This window comes from Danio aesculapii, chromosome 8, assembly GCF_903798145.1.
Source record: "Danio aesculapii chromosome 8, fDanAes4.1, whole genome shotgun sequence".
Taxonomy (NCBI): Eukaryota; Metazoa; Chordata; class Actinopteri; order Cypriniformes; family Danionidae; genus Danio; species Danio aesculapii.
The window spans coordinates 13287307-13293306 of NC_079442.1; the positions used below are offsets into that span (position 1 = coordinate 13287307).

A 6000-nucleotide genomic window follows, 5' to 3' on the forward strand; every position below is an offset into this window, starting at 1 on the left:
AACAATAGACTGATTTCACGCGGCCGCCATTTTTAAAAGCGAAATCGAGGCTGCGGTGGGAAGAAACCCAGAAGTATCGTTGGGAGTTACATAGGAACGTTGTGTACCTGGCTGTATATCTTATCCAGCGAAGAGAAAGTGACACAAATTTATCATTTCACCGCCTTCCAAGTGACTCGAAGGTCCGTTCTGAATGAATAGTAAAAATAAAAAGGGATATCAGAGCTCATTTTCAGCTAAGTTAAGGGAAATGGCACTAGTTAGCTAATGTTTTCTTTCCCAAACACATGTTTTAGATGCTATTTATCAAACTCCAGTTAATGAACTGATTCTTTCACTATATTAGACTTGTCATGATACTGAATTAAAAGAAAAAATGCCAATTTCCCGCTAACATTTAAGGCACTGTTGATTGCTCTTTTTTTGCGCTGATTTGCCATTGTGTTCACATGTTCAACAGAAATGATTGTGATTGGCTGAGAAGGTCATCAGTTCACTCTCCGCTGTTTACCGAGCACAAACACAGACGAGCCATATGCTTGATAACTCGACTGATCTTCACGGCTGCTTCATGCTCCAGTGTCCGTGTATCTGTGTTTGCACTAGGTGAAGAGCGGTAAACTGATGAGCACTGATGAATACTATGGTAAATCAGCAATGTTTATGAACACGCTCAGCGGCGTTTGAAGGTTAGCGGGAAATGGACGTTTTTAAAACTTCAGTACCGGGACAACACTATTACAGATAACACAAGGGTGTGCTACAGAGGACTGCAGTGTTTTATCCCTCACCGGGTTACATAGGCTGAAGCAGGAAAGCGTCGCCACAGTCTTTAACTAGTGCCATGAACTGAAGCCTAGGAGGACACTTGAGCATATTACTCTTAAGGAGACTGTGGTGTTGTTTGATGCTAAATTGCTTTTAATTGTTTAAATGAAACTTACTGAATTATATTAAAGTAATGTTTACACCATTTCTGCATTTTAAAATCTCTGCAACAGCTGGAGGTTTGTAGTCCACAGCACGTTACTGCAATGTTTACAGTGCTGGTCCTATAGTTCCGGGTTTCTTCACACCGCAGCCTCACTTTGGTTCTTTAAAATGGCGGCCGCGTGAAATAAGCGTATACTCAGGTAGGCTGTGGAGTTGACATGATGCTCAATTGGTACTAATGGGCCCAAAGTGTGCCAAGAAAATATCCCCCACACCATTACACCACCACCAGCAGCCTGAACCGTTGATACAAGGCAGGATGGATTTATTCTTTCATGTTGTTGATGCAAAATTCTGACCCTACCATCAAAATATTGCTGTAGAAATTGAGACTCATCCGACCAGGCAATGTTTTTCCAATCTTCTATTGTCCAATTTGGTGAGCCTATGCAAATTGTAGTTTCAGTTTTCCATACTTAGCTGACAGGAGCGGCACCCGGTGTGGTCTTCAGATGCTGTTGCCCATCTGCCTCAAGGTTGGACATGTTGTGTGTTCAGAGATGCTCTTCTGCAGACCTCGGTTGTAATGATTGGTTATTTGAGCTACTGTTGCTTTTCTATTAGCTCAAACCAGTCTGGCCATTCTCCGCTGACCTCTGGCATCAACAAGGCGTTTGCGCCCACATAACTGCCCCTCACTGAATATTTTTCAGTAATCTCTGTAAACACTAGAGTTGGTTGTGCGTGAAAATCCCAGTAGATCAGCAGTTTCTGAAATACTTAGAACAGCTCGTCTGGCACCAACAACCATGCCACAAGTTCACAAGTTCAAAGTCACTTTAAATCACCTTTCTTCCAAATTCTGATGCTCGGTTAGAACTGCAGCAGATCGTCTTGACCATGTCTACAGGCCTAAATGCAGGCTATAGTTGCTGCCATGTGATTGGCTGTTTAGAAATTTGCTTTAACAAGCAGATGGACAGGTGTACCTAATTAAGTGGCCGGTATAAATTTTTTTTTACTTTAACTTATTTCTGTGTCATTTCTGAACATTATCACTAACCACTGTGACTACACCTGTATTTAGCATCAATGTACATAGCTTTATTACATACATATGACACTTACCTATGAAACAAACTTAAATCGAATTATATTGGTAACAATGACATAACCAGTTATAATGGTCAAGACTATTATGTTTGGCGGTCACATATTTAGCTTTCAGATATACTTGGATAAGTTGGATATATGCCACTGTTATCCATATAATTAGATTTAATAAAAAACCAAGCTCATCACTGTCCTTACCATAGCCCAAAGTTGTGTGTAGTACATGAGCTACTGATTAGCTAACTCGGTAGCTAGGGAGCAGATTGAGATGCACCCTATATTTCAACAAATAATGCCAAAATCCCATTAAAAGTCGAACAGACTGTCAAAAAAAGGGTGAAAGTGGGGCTTTTATGATATTCTATATGGTTTTACTTGTTTGTGATAATGCTGCATTGCAAACCATGACTACTGAGCAACATAGTAGACAAACATTGTCATTAAAGTGATAGTTCACTCAAAAATAAAATAGCTGGCATCATAGACTAGGGTTGTCACGATAGCATAAATTTAGGCCATGATACTATACCAGCTGAAGTATCCCGATAGCAAGCAGTATTGCGATATTGTGTTAATTCATCAACTCAAATCTACAAAATAAACCAAATTGTCACAAATACTATGTATATGTTATAATACATACATTTAATTTATAATTTCCTTGTTATTGAAAACCTATCATTTGTACAGATATTTTATATCTGTACATTTCCATTCCTCTCTGTATTGTGTGTTTTTTTGTTTATACTGTGAATGTTTTGTTGTTACTGCAATAAAAATTAAATAAATAAATCATTGACCACACCATGTGATCTATCATGATTACAGAAAACTAGGACCTGTCTGAATCTATGGTTTTGTTTTCAACTCCGCCCCGCCTGTGCTAGGCTAATCTCACTGACCATCGGCTGCAGCCGTGGCTCAACTCGATTGCATAGAAATAGAAAGTATTTGCACATGGTAAGAGAAGAGTCAGTGAAGAATCAGCCTTGAGAGAAAGGAAAACGACCACGCATGTGTGCTGTGAGAAATAACCCTTGAGATTGTCTATCGGGCCCACAGGAGATGTGCACACACGATAGTTTACAACAGAGGGGGGGGTGTAAGTAACAAAACCTTTTTTTAATATTTTGTATATTTTGAAACAAAACTTTCATTCATGTCCATGAACAACTCAAAAATAATAGACTTTTTATTGTTTTTTTTTTTCTTTTTGCCCTCGCCACTCATGAATGAACTGGTGTCACAATTCAAGTTAAACCACAGGGCCACACATGAGCATTAGTTGAAATGTCCATTTATTGTAAACAGAGTTTTTATTTATTTTGCTGTAAAAATGTGATATAAAGGGAATTGCAATAGTATTTTCAACAGGTAACTGATTTCTAGTCACAGTTATGATTTTTTAAACTTTAAAATATTATTGAAGAGAGACAGCTGGAGAGCCACATATTTTTGGCGAAAGAGCCACAAGTGGCTCCAGAGCCATAGGTTCCCTACCCCTGGTTTACAACAAGCCCGTGGGCTCCCGTTTTATCGCATCTAGGTTCAGTTCAGTGCGCAATTATCCTCTTGCAGTTCACCGTGCGCGTAAACATCACAGGTGCACTCGGATCTTTTTGCCATCAAGCTGATCAATCCATTCACTCACTTAGGCTCCATCTTTCCATTATAGATTGTAGATTACAAACGTTATATAGGAAAGGACTGAAGATATCAGCGTTTTCGGCCATAGCTTATTTTATTTATTTAATGGCTCTTTAATCATTAACTCACCTGAACAATTGTAGAACCGTTAAAAACGATACTACCATTTACAAACTACAGTGGCACCGCCAGTATTTCGGAGTCATAATATCGCAGTGCTACCGAAGTACCGGTAAACCGTGCAACACTATTACAGACTTCCATTCATTTGAAACAAACCTGTTTAAGTTTCTTTCTTCTGTGAAACACAAAGAAATACTGAATGCTGTTTGGGAAAAAACAGCCATTGACCTACATTAATCCATAGTATTTTTGTTGCCATTATGGATGTCAATGTCAACATTCTTCAGAACCTCTTATATTGTGTAATTATTAAAAACTATTGAGAGGAGGTAAAAGGTAAGGAAATATTCATTTTTGGGTGAACTATCCCTTTAAGCATCTATAGACTCATCTTCACCCGTTTTAATTATTCTGTCCCATTAGTCCACCACACTCTATTAAATATGACATAATAAAGACAGCAGTGTCAGTTATGCTAGTGTCAAATATGCTAACAGTTACAGTAAATCTCATAGGGTTCATTCATAACGTGTAAGGTTTGAACAAACAGTTATTCGCTTGCCAGCTAAGACGCTGACCACAAACTAAACAACATACGCATTTAATAAACATAATTAGCAAATGAATGAGATTAAAATAGTCATTTGATCTCCCAAAATGCCCTGAAGAAGGCATAACCTACAACTCCCAGAGCAAATCTTTCTCACTAGCTAGTTTTTTACGTCCTGTTATCATCATTAAGACATGCTCGACGGTTCCCAACTCGAATGCAAATGAAATAAAATTAAAACACTTAAAATAACAATAATATGTAATGAACCAAAACAATAACATAACGCATAGCGGTTAGCCAGAGGTGCTATCTGTAGCTATCATGTTGCACTTATGAGTATTAACAGCTTACGTAATATAAGAATAACAGAACACTACAAACTGTTTTTATGTGAATTTAAAAATAGGCAATATTTCTTACTTGTACAGAGGGTATTCCGCTAAATGTGTTGCACTCGTGAAAACTGCACACCAGAAGGCGGGCACAACAACTTAGTGACGTCGCGTCTGCCAATGAACAGCCATAACTGCCCAGTCGAACCAACCGTTTGCTCAGGCGGAATCAGGAAACACACAGAGCATGAATTCCAATTCACATACAAGCCGTACGTTCAAAAAATGCGTACAACAATGGTAATGGCATAGAAATACGCAAGGATAGTAAATGCTCGGCTCACCGATTAAAGCTGCGGTCACGCTGCACTTTTTTTATTCGCAAAAAAAAAACTGTTGACAAGTTGGTACCAATCTTTGTTTACAATACAGAGTATTAATTACATTGTCGATGAAAACAGATACAAGAAAGACAGAAAGAAAGAAAGAAAGAAAGAAAGAAAGAAAGAAAGAAAGAAAGAAAGAAAGAAAGAAGAAAGAAAGAAAGAAAGAAAGAAAGAAAGAAAGAAAGAAAGAAAGAAAGAAAGAACATGATAAAAAGTTGAGGGTAAGACATTTAAGAATACATTTACAGTATTAAATTGACAATTACAGTATTTAAATTAAAGTCATTACAAAGTGAAATAGTTCTGTTTGCTTTCTTATTTTCAGATAATGAAATTAAATGTAAATAATGACTCAATTCTTGCAAAAAAAAAAAAAAGGAAAATATGGTTTGGTATTAGTAAATTCCAAAACAAATTTGTGGATGTGGAATTTGCAAAGAAAATAAACTAAATTTATAACAAAACATTTCTTTTAGTACAGGCAGATTCATAATAACCAAAAATATATTTTTTTAAATTAACAGAAACATCTTGCTGTATATTATCATTAATAAATAAGCCAATGTGTGTCCAAAATTGTACAGCATAATTACAATCCAAAAATAAATTTTAAACAGTTACAGTATGAAATTGACAAAATTAACATTTTACATCAATAGGGTATATGCGGTAGTATGCTAAAGGACTTTTAATTTGTCGGTAACCTGGGTTAAGCGCTTCCGGTGAACTGTATGCCATTACAAAATGTCTGTTTTTTTTAAATCAGCAATCTCCACTGGCTGAGAGATATCCGATATAAAGTGGGTCTCAGATTGTACAAGAAACATTAAATTACATTTTCCCCTGTTATGTCTTTAAAATATGAACATTTATTTTACCCCAGTACATTCAATGGAGCTTCTGTGGTAGCCTG

At 37.0% G+C, this 6000-nt stretch overlaps 1 protein-coding gene across 1 annotated transcript in view; it reads right to left on the minus strand.

Moving 5' to 3' along the window:
• mtor (mechanistic target of rapamycin kinase) overlaps positions 1-4857 on the minus strand; it is a 269916-nt gene extending 265059 nt beyond the window's left edge. The window contains exon 1 of the mRNA XM_056463247.1: positions 4790-4857. The gene's annotated coding sequence lies outside the window, so the exon portion shown is untranslated. The remainder of the gene's footprint in view (positions 1-4789) is intronic.
• Positions 4858-6000: the final 1143 nt, after the last annotated feature.